Consider the following 15,212-nt stretch of genomic DNA (forward strand, 5'->3'; position numbering starts at 1 on the left):
AAGAGGTAAAATAATTTGCAAGCAGACAAGTGACTTCTAAGCTGAAAGTGTCCCTTTAATAAATGGCAGGTTTATCTCAAAATCTCCCTTACCTCCTTTTCCTTCCAATCCCCAAAAAACGTGTTTTGGATTGAGAACAAGAAAGAACAATTTTAGCCATGAAAGAGAATTTTTTCAGAAAGGATGAGTAAACTTGTAAAGGCTGCTTATAGTGAAAACTATTTTGCAACTAGAAACTGGTAATGGTATTCAGCCCCTCTTCAAAGCAATCAGAAATTGCTTCGCTGCTACACATATTTGGATGGATTCACAAAGTAGACAAAATAAGCTAAGGAAATGCCAATTTTTCCTCCCACTGTAGTTCTCCTTATAAATTGGATTTGGATAATAGTTCTCTTGCTTACGTCTATTTGAAACAAACAAACAAAAACCCCTGCTCAGATTTTTGGATACTACAGTGATGGGTGTGGTATAAAAACTAGAACAGAAAAGAATAACTGCACACATTTTACCCCAACTCTCTCCAGGATCATACTGCTGCCAAAAGTGTCTTTTACTTCTCGCCATCCCATCTGGGTAGATGCTGGCTTTTTTTTTCCTATTTGTTTTTAAAAAGCCTGTGCAGAAATTAACATTTAATACTGGCATTGGAGTTCTGACTTCTCAGAACAATTTTTAACCCTTAGCTTCCAAGATAAGTTCTTAAATACCTCCAAAGAAAACACAAGAAGCAATAGACAATGGCACTGCCAATCCAATAGGAGGTGCACTTCCCTCTGTGTCAGTAACAAAGCAATTCCGCTCCTCAGTTGAAGTACCTGTCCCCTCTGAATCAATACTGATATTACTGTGATACTAAGGGACACTGGGTTTCTGGAGAGGCAAAACTGAGCTTCTCACAACTTTAAGAGACAAGACAGAGGAGATCATATCTTTTATTGGACCAACTTCTGCTGGTGAGAGAGACAAGCTTTTCCACAGACCTTTTCTTCATGTCTAAATCTTCTATACAGACCAAGGAACCTAAGGAATGTTATCACTATAATTCCACTGATTGCTTAAGGAACAAAGGCCCATTGCTGGGCATGTGGGGAATAAGTAGCAGATAGCTAATGAAGGTGCTGCTTCCCAGACAGTGGCTACTTTTCACACAAAGTTTATAAAGCTGGCTAACTCAAATCTAGGCTGTAAACACATGAAGATGGTCAGAAAGAATGGCCAGGACATCTCTACTTGGATGAATACTGGAACAGAAATTTCTGTAGCCAGGAGGGACTTTCTTAAGGAGCAAGATATCCTCCTTGGGAACAGGGGTGAATTGGTTGGTGGCCATAAGATCCTGGCACCTTTGGCCAAGGTGCAGGTGCAGATAGCAAAAACAAGCTGACTTAACTGATGCTCCTATGTCAGAGAATGTTGCACCATTTATTTTGGGAAATGACTTTTCTGAGGTGGAGTCCATCCCAGTGGTGATGATTCCTGCAATACTTTACGAAAATGGATATATGAATTCAAATATGCATAAATAAGAGATGCTTTGGACAAAATACCTCATGCAACCTATCAATTTTAATGTTACAATCTGATGGATTTGTATATCTTATCTTATTTTGGTGTATGTATCATTCTTTTTTGTGAAGTTAGAAATATATATGGGTACGTCTACACTACCCCGCTAGTTCGAACTAGGAGGGTAATGTAGGCATACCGCACTTGCAAATGAAGCCCGGGATTTGAATTTCCTGGGCTTCATTTGCATGAACTGGGTGCCGCCATTTTTAAATCCCTGCTCGTTCGAACCCCGTGCCGCGCGGCTACACGCGGCACGAACTAGGTAGTTCGGACGAGGCTTCCTAGTCCGAACTACCGCTACTCCTCGTGGAATGAGAAGTAAAGGTAGTTTGGACTAGGAAACCTAGTCCGAACTACCTAGTTCGTGCCGCGTGTAGCCGCGCGGCACGGGGTTCGAACGAGCAGGGATTTAAAAATGGCGGCACCCAGTTTATGCAAATGAAGCCCAGGAAATTCAAATCCCGGGCTTCATTTGCAAGTGCGGTATGCCTACATTACCCTCCTAGTTCGAACTAGCGGGGTAGTGTAGACATACCCTATGAGACTTTATAGTTTTAATTGTGCTAAGGAGAGCCATTACTGTTACCCCTCTCCTGAAACCTTAGTAACTTGGGGTGCATCTACACAACACCCTAAATTTGAAATAATTTGTGCTATGCAAATTGCATATCTTATTTCAAATCTATTTCAAAATAGCTTATTTTGAAATTTGGTGTGTCTACACAGCACCAAATTTTGAAATAACGCACTGTTTCGAGCCATCCCTTCTCCCTCGTGCAATGAGGTTTACCGGGATGGTGAAATAGTGCACCCATTATTTCAAAAAATATTTCAAAAAAATGGGTGGCTTGTGTAGATGTACTCTTAGTGATCAACTTAACAACTTGTTTGTCCTTTAAGTCCAGAAGGTCGTGGTATGGGGGATACATTTTTTAACCTGGTATTTTTCTACAGAAGGGGGGTGGAATGTAAAACAAAAGACTCCTGGACTCAGGAAGAGCTATGTAAGCAATTGGAAGCTCTTAGCTCTTTTTCTTCGTTTGGCATAGAAAAACAGCCTGGGACATACTAAAAGGACATAAAGTATGTCTAGACTACATGGCTCCTTCAGTGAAGCCATGTAAATGAGTTTACTAGACACAGGGAAATGAAGCGGCGATTTAAATAATCGCCACTTCATTTACATCAAAATAGCTGCCACACTGTGCCGATCAGCTGTTTGGCGGCACAGCGAGGCAGTCTGGACACTCCGCAGTCAACAACGAAAGCCTTTGTCAACTTTGCATAATGGAGTGGTCCACAAAGGCTTCTGTTGTTGACCACGGAGCATCCAGACTGCCCTGTTGTGCCGCCAAACAGCTGATCAGCACAGCGCGGCAGCCATTTTTATGTAAATAAAACGGTGATTATTTAAATCGCCCTTTCATTTCCCTGTGTTTAGTAAACTCATCTACACGGCTCCATCAATGGAGCCATGTAATCTAGACATACCCAAAGAGGGCTGGAGACCCTAGTTAGAGAAAAAGAGTTTGTTTCTGATTTGAAGATTATGCCTGAAATAAGAACAGCTCTTTAGGGTAAGAAACTGCATGCAATGTTTCTTAGTGGATTAGAACTAGCTATGCATTTGCTATTCATTTTAATTTAGTAACTTACTTTGATCTTTTTTCACCGGCAACCACTTAAATCCTACTGTTTGTATTTAATAAAAACACTTTTGTTTACTATCAGGCCTGATGTAAAGAACTATTACCTAGGGAGAACAACCATTCTGTGTATTCCTCTCTTATTGATAAAGAAGGCAAACATCCTCATGAGCTTTCCCTGAGTAAAACTTATTTGGCGGTTTGATCCCTTTTGACGGTTGGTTTCCTGGGTGCTGTGCCCTAGAACTGCATCCTCCCAGAGCTGAAGTGGTTCAGTGTCTGCATTGCTCTGCAGAGGGGTGTTTACCCTAACTATATGCCTTGTCTAGGGGAGACGAGAAGATCTGGCCCAGCAGGATAAGGTAGAAGGGAGCCCCAGAAAGGAAAAAAGCAGGTGTCAATGGCATGATCAGCACACCAGGGAACAATCTCAAGGGGACTTCTGTGACCGCACTCCATCACTCTTTTCTTCAGGTCGTCTTTTGCAGACTTCTTACGGCTTGTCCTTTAAAGATCTCATGTATTCTTCCCTAAACTAGCAAAGACAGGTCAGGTGTCCCAACTGCTTTCCAACAATAGCAATTATTTCCTCTGAAGTTTCAATCAGACTAGAAATTCTTTCCCACTTCATTTCCTACACTGCTATGTGGAATATGTGTCTGCTGGTAAACAAAGGTGACTTCTTTTTGGAGTTGAGCTAAGTGATCATGGTATGTACATAGTTTGTAAAATACTTTGGATTCCTTTGGGATGAGAAATACTAGGGATCTTCAGTTTTATATTCATTTAAAACACAGTGTGGAGGAGTATTTTATCTTTTCATTTTATCAATAATTAAATGATTTTTTGCCTACAGCTCACCTATTCCTGGTGCAGATTTCCTTTCCTGATGCATCAATAAAAGATTCATGTTTCTTATGCTCAGTTACCAGAGACATATGTCTTCTGCGAAGCAGAGCTTGGTTCTCTATGGCAGGCTTGCTGGCCTCGCTGGCTTGGGAATTTTTGCTCATTGATGGGGATTTGAGATTTTCTCCATTAGCTTAGATTTAGAAGATACTTCTTTCTTTTTTTTAAATTGGTTGAGGGACTGGGGAATGATTCTCAAGCCTCAGCTGGTGAGCAAAGATTAAGCTGATAACTATGATTCGGTGATAATTTATCACACTAAATAAATCCTATCACTCCTTGAGGCAAGATAGTGCTGGTCCCTGAAAGGTCTGTAGACCCAAAAGAGAAATTGCAAGCAGCCCTTCTGCAACGGGTGGGCACCATGTAAACCTTTCACTTTTGAGCACAAGGAATGTTTTAGACTAATCCTGCTGCTGGCACTAACCTCTCCAGCGTGAACAGGACACCACTACACTGCTTCTTCTATGTGATGATCTTCTCCGGAGTGGGCAGGGAAAACCCTGGCTTCTTGAAAGTGAGCGGGGAGATGCTATACTCATCCTACTTTCCTCCAGCCACACAGGACAGGACATCTGGCTGGGTGCACATGCACCTGAAGGATGGTGCAGCAGCAGCAGCATGCCTCTTCTCCCCAGAGCACCAAAAGGCGCTGTACCTGCTTCCCCACACAGGGAGTGGTATAAAAGCACTATAAAGCACTTGATGTTTATACCCTCTGAATATCTTCAGAATTAACGTATCTGCCCTCAGTCAGTGCTTTGCCAAGCTGCACACAGTTAGCCCTTAAATCCTTACTCCTCAATCACTCCCTCTGGTCTCCAAGCAGGACACTGAATTGCTCCATGTTTACATAAGGCCTCACACTGCCATGGAATTGACTTATTCCAGGGAAACAAAGCATCCATTCTTTTGTCCTGCACCATGAGAACATCTAGGTGGCAGCCCAGGTCTGAATATGTGTGCCTACCTATCTCTGTACTGCAGCAGCCCAGCCAAAGCCTGTGACACGCATTAGTTATAACTGGAAGATGGCAATTCAGCAATAAAATACAATATTGTCACTTTCAATATGTACTAAAAGTGATTTAACAGAGCTCGTGGAGAACGACTTACACTGCTATCTGATTACAATACACAGGGTAAATCAACCTCATTGGGAGTTATATTATTCCCTATGACAGCCTGAGATCAATGCCTCCATTGTGTTTTGGTGAGATGTACCCTTGCTGCCTCAAAACAAAGGACTAGTCCTCTTACCCCACAAAATGCTCAAAGCTTATGTATTTCTCCCCTGGGTTATGAGGAGCCCAGGTTGCATGCTGGATGCTGATCTCTCACAGCCATGGAAATGTGAGGGGGAGAACATCTGAATTCTCTCTCAGCTAACCCTTCTATGCAAACCAGTCACACCCCAGTCCCTTCAGTGAGATACATCACAGCCCTATACACAGATACACCAAGTCCTAATAGGATCAGTATTGTCTCAGGAGGGAGAGTGCTCCACATGGAAGTACAAACAGCATTTAACAGAACTACTATATCCCTAAAAAATAGACATGGAAAAGATCTATTTGATGACTTCTAGTCCATCCCATAGAACCAATGCAAGAGTGTTCTCAACTGTTTGCTCACTGGGGCTTTGCCAGTCGAGTTTCAGAGGAATTAAGCAACAGAGCAGGTATCACTTCCCTTGGGACATATCCCTTAATAATGCAACACAGCCCACTGTTTGTGAGGGTTTCCTGAGATCCAACTTAAATGTTCCTTTGCTTGCTTTCTTCCCATTAATTCTTAGTTACACCTCTTCTGTGCCCTCAGTAAGTGCTCTCTCTTCATGCTGTTTACACGCTTAAAATACCTTCCTGTGTCATGTTAGGGTTTCCTTAAGGGTCTCCCACTAGGAGATCTCCTGTTTTGCCCCCAAGAATCAGCAGGTTCATGACCTGTGGTAGCATGACTGAAGAAAATTCATACATCAAGGACAGCAAGATATGTCCCTCTTTGTTTAGATCCTGTCTCAAACAGTGATACTGCCTTGCTTGTAAATGTCTGAATTTAAATCCATTCAAAGGCAGTCAAGATATATTTCTCTTGATAGAAAGTGGCAGCTCCACAGCAAATAAATGGCCCAGAAGATTGAACACGTGGGTCCAAGAGACTATACCCAGGAAGAGAGATAACCAAAGAGAACACAGGCATTCAGCCTCGGATGGCTATTGACTTCACCAATCTCAGTTAGAAGGCCAAACTGAGCCCAACAGGTGTAGTCACTAAGGTTACATCTACACAGCAGGGCTAAATCCGAAATAAGCTACGCAACTTGAGCTACGTCAGTTGCATAGCTTAAGTCAAAATACTTTATTTCAGGTTTTGGCGCTGTCAACACAGCAGGAAGTCAAAGGACGAACACTCAAACATTATGTTGAAATAACTATTTCCACTGTTGTGGACTATATTATTCTAAAATAACGCTGCTGTGTAGACATAGCCTAAGTGAAGACATCCCTCACCTCCATCCATGGAAGCTCTCTGAGAACACAAGCCTTGCTTATTCTCATATTCTCACTGTTCGAGGAGATGGGAGTGGTAAAAGGTGATTGCTCTCCCTTGTAGCAGCTGCCTGTTTGCATTAGCAGCAGCAGAGTTCAGTTCCCACAGGAATACATCTCCTCCCTCCCCACTGGAAGGATTAACACGTGTGCATTCTACAAGCAACTGCTTGTCTTGCAACTCTAAAATAAGCACCTTTGAGGTGCCTACGGGATACATGTTGCCTCTGGTTCCTTACAATCCCATCAAACTCCTGGGGTGATGCAAGCTGTCAGCCACGTGCTCCTGGACTGGAAGGAGGCAAAGTGGTGGAAAGGGGATATAATCACTTCTACCAGGAAAATTCCACTGGGACATGAGGGAGGGCAGGAGATAGGCAAAAGGCACACGTGCACACACACAGGATCTCTTGCTCCTCTCGGCTTTCCCTGTGCAAGCTCACTGACCTCCTGCAATATTAACGATTTCCTCTATTACCTGCTTACTCCGACATCTGCTCAGGAGAATGGATGAGTAAGCAGGTAATCCAATTGGGCAGGAGCAAAGCGGTCCTCCCTTCCTCCCTCTGCTTTGGATTACACTAAGCAATTCCAGTTCCTCCTTGGGTTTTAGCCCCATTTAAATATTCCTTGACAGCCTGTTTGCCTTTCCCAGTTTTACAGGCATTTACCAGAGCATCATTTTACCTCAGCTGTGTAGCAAGAACAAATGTGATCTCCTCTCCCCTCCCACCTTCTCCCATTCATTCCCCATCTCAAAAGGAGACACTAAAAATGAAAGCTCAAGTTTTTCAAGGAAATAAGTGAGAGTGCAGACAGCATCTGGTTCACTAGGGGAATGTGCTCATCTCAGCCCTGCTCAAAATAGTTTCTGACAAGAGTGAATCACACAAGTTCTGAAAAACTCACAAGGAATAAGCTAAGAAATCTATAGCTGCCTCCCTCAATTTCACTCCCTGTCTTGCTGCTTATTGACTTCTGCTGCCTTTATTGACAATGTGTAGCTCTGCGTCTGTCTCCTCCTCCGTAAAGGTAACTAACGGAATAAAAGGAGGGTGTGGGAAGAAGGTAAAGCGATGACTTACACTAAAGGCTTCCCACTGTGATCGGAGCACTAGCAAGAGGGCAGGTGAGCAGGCATACAGTGCTAAATTCACATCCTCTCATGAGAGGCCCGTGTAGATTACCATCTGGTCAAAACTCATTCGTCTTGAATGGGAAAACCTGAATGGAGAACAGAAATTCTCAGAAACACACATCTAAAAAAAAATCAAACCCAAAACCTTGTTTGAGAGGCCAATTCATTAATTTGGGGGTGAAAAATAACAAGGAAATATGAGTTTAAAGGAGATCTAAAAGGCTTTGAACTTGGCAAGACCCAAAATACTTGTATATCTCTTACAGCAATTGATGCGTTCATTAATCCCCAACATGGTATTGGGAGCTAAATTCTTGATGCTGCTCCTCAGCTTAGTGACTGAACCCTCCATCTTGGGACACAAAGAAGGAAGAAAATGCTTTTCCAACATTTTATTATTGTGCTAATTTTTAAAATCTTATTTCCATACTTTAAGGTACACTTTTTAAGCCCTCTTTTTATTTGCTTTTCTTGCTACTCTCTCTTCTAGTTTTTAAGTGAGAATTACATCTTTTAGAGTTCTACACACTCATCAACACATAACTTCAACATCACCTTGGAATTTGACCCCCTTTGATTGAGCATAAGGAGTCTAAGGGCTTGATCCCAAGGTGCTGGGCACTTCAGTTCTCATTTATTTCAACAGGAATTTGGGGGGTTCATATAGCATGTAAAGTTTTCACTATACAAGGACTATATATTCCTGATTAACTACCCATGGAGGCACTCATTACAGAAGAAGAGTGCCTCTTTTCTGTTTGGCTAAATCTACTTTGGAAGTAGATAAAACTAATTTGTCATAAAATATTCTTATCAGGAATAAGAGCATCCAAACAGAGATAATCAAGAATAGTTAATCTGCTTTAAATTAACATCCTACTTTATTCTGGATTAATTTTCAGATTACACAAGCCCTCCCAAGATATATCCTGTGACCTACAAGACTGAGCCATAGCTGAGTTTAAGTAAGTAAATTTAAGTTCTGATAAAACATAGACATGGAATAAGCTAGCAGAAGCCTTATGTTACACCACCTCCCTTGAGTTGCCTTGGAATTTGGCCCACTACACATGAATGATGGGGAGGGCATACCCCCACACAATTCCAAGGTGCACAAGGCTTGGTTTGCACTTGTACCAACTTTCCTCTCTACTGTGCAAAAGTCCCAACATTTGTCATCTCTTCCCTCTGCCTCTTCCTTCTGCATCTGTTCCTTTACAACTTCTTCTAGTTTAAAACATACCTCCCTTATGTTAATCTCTCCCAAGGATGGTGTTATGCTAATTATGGGTGTGACTGGTACCTTATATATGGCACTGATCCACCTATGGTTTTGAGACAGAGAAGGGAGCAGGAGGTGAGACTGAATCTGCTCAGAGCTGAGTTGAATGATAATGGTATGAAGCCCCGAAGCCTATGTATACTAGCACCAATGTAGGCTCTTCAGAGCATATGCAATGGTGGGAAATTTTCCCTAAAATGCTAGAGTGACATTATGATGCTCATAGTATCACAACTTTTACTTTTTCATCTCCTTATCTTTGCATATTTAAATCTACAGCCTAGATGCTTGTATTATTATTTATAAATAACGGTTTCCTTGTGTTTAAGGCAAAAAAAGGAGGGAAAGGATAAAATAAAAACTCCTAGATGAATCACTTTGGAGTCACATGACTATAGATGTTTCAAAATCAATAGCCATGTAGGTAAACAAAAGACATAGCTCTGGTACTATACAATTGCCTAATTTTGCTCAGATGTCCCTGTTGCCACAGGCAGCTTTACAACTTAATAAAATTTAATACAGAGTACAACTGAAACCTAGTTTAAAAGTCTTACAAATCTGCCATTTGAAAACTTCTTTGTCTGACTCACAAACAATTCCTTACCAAGGTTCAATGGCACATGAAGTTCCACCTTGTAAAAGTTCAGTCTCTCCTACAGTGAGAGCTATTTGAGTGCAAAACGTCTACCTGGGGGAAGCAGTGGAAGCCCCTTTGCCTGAGTCATTTGAAAGAGGGTTGGATAATATCCTGTAGGGCATAAGCGTGGCTTGCCCAAGGGCATGGACTAGTTGGGACTAATATGTCTCTTCTGTCATTAATACCTAGGAGTTTGCAACAGTGTGCCAGCCTTGCATCATGCAACATGGGAAAGGGAGCTACTCTTTCATATTTAGCTCTAGCTACCCTCTGTAGTCATATTAAGTTAATGTAGTCAACTGAGTCATACAATAATGCAAAGAAAAATCAGGCAGCCTCTTCCTTTCCTTAATATGACCCTGAGTATTTCCAGCAGAAAGTTAAGGGAGGGAGGGAAAAGGAATCTCCCACGACTGTGGTATCATTCTGGCATCCAAGTTCCCATTTCTCCCACCTCACCCACGCAGAACCCAGCTAATGGATTACAAAAAAGGACACAACAATCAAATATTTCATCAGCCCCCCTCACACCCTCAGCCCATCTGGTAAATGCCTCCTCTGCTGCATATCTACAGAACAGTGGAGCCCACTCCGGAAGGCAGCATCCACCCAACAGGACCCTGGCGTGAAGCTGATTTCAACATTGCTCTCTCGTATTGCTTGCTGGAGAGATCTCAGCAGCAAGATTCTACTGCCATTGCAGATCTCTTTCATCAGACTGGAGATGGAGGCACAGAGACTGCTGTCAGGTGCCCTGCAGTAAATCAGAAATCAACCCAGAAAAGACAGATCTATATTTACAATGGTAAATTATGATCGGAATCTTTCACTAATAGGATATTCACTGAACCATTTTGAGTTTCATTTTGAAAGTGAAGACTTGGAAAGTGGGGTGACAATGGAGAGTTTCAAGGGCAAACTTTTCCGTTAAAAGTATTTGCGGAAAATCATGCCAGTCTAGACGTAGCCTTAAAGTATATAAAAGATGGTTGTAAAAAGGAGGGTGATAAATTGTTCTCCCTACAACTGAGGATGGGACAAGATGCAATGGGCCTAAATTGGAGCAAGGGAGCTTTAGGTGAGACATTAGACAACACTTCCTAACCATAAAGGGTAATTAAGTATTGGAACAAATTACCTAGGGAGGCTGTGGAATCCCCTTGATTGGTGTTTTTTAAGAACAAAGTTAGAGAAACACCTGTCAGGCATGGTCTAGATCAGAGGTCTCATACTCCCGGACTATGGGCCATTTACAGGCCAGAGCATATTCACAATCCAGCCCAGAAGACCCAGGAGCCCAGGAGGGGCATACTGGCACCCATCCCCCAAGCCTTGCCCCTTCCTGCTACCACCATGCGCTCTCCTCCATTGCACCCCATCCCCCAAGGAACGCAGTCTCAAGGATTACCCAGGCTAGAGCCTGGTGCAGGACAGCAGCAACATTTGGGCCACACTGTGAATATGCTCCAGTCCTTTAATGGCCTGCAGGCCATGAGTTTGAGACCCTTTGTTTAGTTCTGCCTCAGTGCAGAGAACTGGACCGATGACCTCTCAAAGTCTCTTTCTGTTGTACACTTCAATGATTGCAAAAGTGATTTTAAAATAGAAGGCAAGTTAATGAGGTAGACAGATACGGGAAGCTTGTTTCAGAAGGGACATTTCTTGTCCTGGAGAAGGGACATTTCTTGCACAATCAAGAGCCAGACTATGTGTAAAAACAGAAAGGAGCCTGGTGCTATGCACATCAGGAGGATAAAGGAGAGAAAGCTGGAGAGTTATAAAACCAAGGCAAGGAGCTTTAAAATCAATCTTGAACTGAATGCAGCTCCATTGACATTATTTGGTTCTAAGCAAGCATTTCTCTCACACATCACAGAGGTTTGCTTAGGTTTCTTTGTGTCTTCGAAGAGATGAGTCTAAGCTAGTGGTATAATGTGGCTAGGCATCTTGGTTCATGCACGCAGGCAGGCACCAAACTTCCACGTGTGCTGGATTTTGGAGAGCTGAGACTTAGCTATGCTCTAAAGAAAGATATTGTTCTAATGAATACCTGTGGGAGGATGTTAGCAAAGGAATTAGCAAAGATGTGATGATCGTAGGAACTGTGGCAAAGGTGATAGGCTGATTTCTCGGACCTGTGGGGGAGGATAAAGCTTATATAATATAACATTGCACAGACCTTGATGCCCACATTCTCCCGGCCTCTTTAGTGTTTCTGTTCACTTTACTGCAGATGCTAAGCATAAGAGTGGATGGCTGTATCTATTTTCCCCTGGTTCATGGACCTCTTTGGAGCTTAGGCATCAGGGGCTTAAAATGAGGTAGCACTGCACATGCTCAGAGGCAGAAACATAGGTTAACTAGGGAACAGGTGTTTATAGGATTAGGCAGCAGCCAAGCGGAGTTTTGAGAACCACTATGGATCCTAAAAACAGGACTTAGGATCCTAAACTGGGGCTTATGCTTCTGTGTGCCTTTTGCAGATGCAGACTCTATTGACTGCAGTGGGTTTTGAATTAAGAATTTATAGCCACTGTAAAAAACCCTTAAACAATACACAATGTGCCTTAGCTAGTATGCTAAACTTTGCAGTGAAATGGCTTAATATCATGTTTAAATGGGTTATTTTTTTAAGACAAATTAAGTACAAATTCAATGGTAAGTTTAGTTTGGTGTCTGTATCATTGTTTATATCCATAATTGTGTAGTAATGCAATACATGCCAACATAAAACACTACATTTTGTAACAGTTAAAATTGCTCAAATACCACAACTGCTACTAATTCCTTATTTTTAGAGGCACTACATCCAACAGCAATGGGTCCATGTATATAGATGGATACACTCACCATCCTGTTATTTATTTTGTCATTACATTCTATGTCTTTTACAATGTCAACATTTTCCATAAGCCAACATAATTGCATGACAGAAATTAAGAGTGGGAGAAAACTGATAATTTTGGCATCTGGGTAGATGTGCTACAATGAGGGGCAACCTAGGCTAGTGAGTGGGCTGCTTGAGTGGCCCCTCTTCATCTCAGTGGGCCTCCAGATTGTGGTAACCAAGACAGTCTCCTGGGATAGGGTGGTTTTGCTAGCTGCGCTTGCATACCCAGAATTTGCGTGTCGTGCCTACTGAACCATTTGTCTGTATACTGAGGGAGCACATGGCTCTCACGATGTTATGTGCAGTCAACACACATCTCACTTCACGTGCTCTTGCTTTGAGTACATGTCACTTTTGTAATACCAGTAGGAAAAAAAACTATGCAGATGAAAACCAGCAGAATCTGGCAACCCTGTGCATGGGTAATAGTAAACAAAATGTTTTGTGGGCCACACAGAACCCAGCGGGTGGCCCATGGGCCACAGGTTGCCCAACACTATGATACTAGGATGGCGTAGGGAGAGGATCAGTTTAGGATTGTGGGATAAGCATTTTAACCAGGTGTTTCTGCTAAAATGATCAGCAGTGAAAAGTTAAAACTGCTGATCATTAACTGCCGCTACAGGTTTCAATCAGCGGCCCAGTGAATGGGAGCAGTCCCACTCCTCTGAGTTGTTGTTTCTGACCACCCACAGCCACAGACTGGCATTGCTACATCAGTTACATTCAGGCCATGCTTTTTGGTCCTCTTCCACTTGACGGTGTAGAAACAATGAGCCAGATTCTCATGAAATGAAAAGATAGCGATATGCTAATTCACACCATCTGAGAATCATGCCCAATGTTTTCAAAAGGATACTGCAGCACAAATTCTGCAGCAAGGACTGATTTGTATACACGGGATACCTGGGGCCCAATCACTAGTGCCATTCTGCTTACTGGGAGAGCCAGTCCCCAGTATGGTCAAAAAAGAAAACGATCTCTGCTTCTTTAATGGAGCAGGCAGCTAAAGGTATGTCTTGAATGCAAAGTTACCCCAGACTTTTATTCAAGAGCTTTCAGTCTGGACTAGCTGGCAGTTCTGTGGAGGCGGGGGGGGGGGGGGGGGTTAAAGCCCAGATTCCTCATTAACTTTACATAATAACCCATACACTTTGCAGTGAAGATGTAAACTAAATTTCTCAAGGGCTGATAGTCCTTCGTTGCTTTTCCAGTTACCAGGAGCCCAAAAGAGACAAGTTCTCCAACAAATCACTTGGAAATAATAATAGAGAAATTCAATGTACTGCAGCACAAAGAATCACTGTATATGTCCCTAGAAGTCCAGTGACACTCATGAGTGAGTTCAGCACTAGTGAGGAAACTAGCTCAGGTAGGGCTTTGTAATGCAACTACTCACACTTAGGTGAAGATAAGTTTCAAAAGCTCCACCCTGCACCACAGGCTACCAGAAAGCTGATACTTGGGGTAGTGTTTTTCTTTTTTCTTTTGGTCAAATCTTGCTGGCATTTTCTGGTCAGAGCCCATAAAGTTCTTAAAACCATGTGAACAAAATGTGCCATGAAGAATCACAGCAAGTTGTTATGGCAACTAGAATCTTCAAAGTAACCAGAAATTAAATATCTATTTTTTAAAGTGGAACATGACCATTTTCCTCACCCCCACTATGATTTCCTTCTTTGTTCTCAGAATGGCCAAGCTATCAGGGGGAGGGGGTGACAGTCGGAAAGAGACAGTCTTACAGTCTTTACATATCTTGCTTAATATAAAATATGTCTCAGCAGAAATAATTGCACCCCTCCTCCATCTCCAAAGACAGCAAAAAAATCAAGGGAGTAAAGCAAATATGCTCAAAGAAACATCACACCAGACTTTGCCATGATCCCCAGCTCCGTTGGGAACGCCTTCTGGGAAAAAACACAGCATGACTTTAATAACATGGGAGGAGTGTAAGGCTGCCAACTTTGTAAAATATTGCCTTTCTGGACAGGATCAATGTATTATGATACCCAATGAGTTTTGTGCTGATTTAGTAGTTATGGCTGGGGACTGGCAATCAGTGCTCCTAGGTTTCACTCCAGACTCTGTCCCTGCCTCACTGTATGACTGTGAGACACTAGGGTCAACATTTTCAAAACTGGACATTCATTTTTACAAAGCCCTGTACAATGGAGTATACTCACCTCTCAAAAGTTCCCCCCTGATCCAATGTGCTTGGGCCTGCACTTTCTCTCCCCATAACCCTGCATGGACTTAATTATTCTTGAAGTCTGTTAACTGTCTTAGCCCTGGAAATGAGCCATATTGCAGGGCTTCCCCCTGGTGACAATGTCTTCACCCTCTCTGGACATTTCAGACTCCTCCTGAAAGACCACTAAAGGTTTCAGCAGGGCTGGCCTTACCATAAGGAGAAATGAGGTGGCCTCTTCAGGTGCCAGACTGGGGGGGGGGGGGGGGGGGAGGGGGCCTCTCAGGTGCCAGACTTGTTCTCTTCAGCCTCTGGCAGTGCTGTGCTATCCAAAGTCCTGCAGCTCCCTCTGCCAGCCACACTCCTCTAGCTCCAGTAAGCAACTGAACCCTGCA

At 42.7% G+C, this 15,212-nt stretch overlaps 1 protein-coding gene and 1 long non-coding RNA gene across 11 annotated transcripts in view; both read right to left on the bottom strand.

Annotated features, from left to right (window-relative positions):
• LOC112544632 (uncharacterized) overlaps positions 1-14,148 on the bottom strand; it is a 41,369-nt gene extending 27,221 nt beyond the window's left edge. For both annotated transcript variants that reach the window (XR_012903365.1, XR_012903364.1), the window contains exons 1-2: positions 14,029-14,148; positions 11,790-11,874 (exon numbers count right to left, since the gene is read on the bottom strand). This is a non-coding gene — a long non-coding RNA (uncharacterized LOC112544632). The remainder of the gene's footprint in view (positions 1-11,789; positions 11,875-14,028) is intronic.
• NRXN3 (neurexin 3) overlaps positions 1-15,212 on the bottom strand; it is a 1,564,511-nt gene that overhangs the window by 1,346,425 nt on the left and 202,874 nt on the right. The window lies entirely within an intron of this gene.

Source organism: Pelodiscus sinensis, chromosome 4 (assembly GCF_049634645.1).
Source record: "Pelodiscus sinensis isolate JC-2024 chromosome 4, ASM4963464v1, whole genome shotgun sequence".
NCBI lineage: Eukaryota > Metazoa > Chordata > Testudines > Trionychidae > Pelodiscus > Pelodiscus sinensis.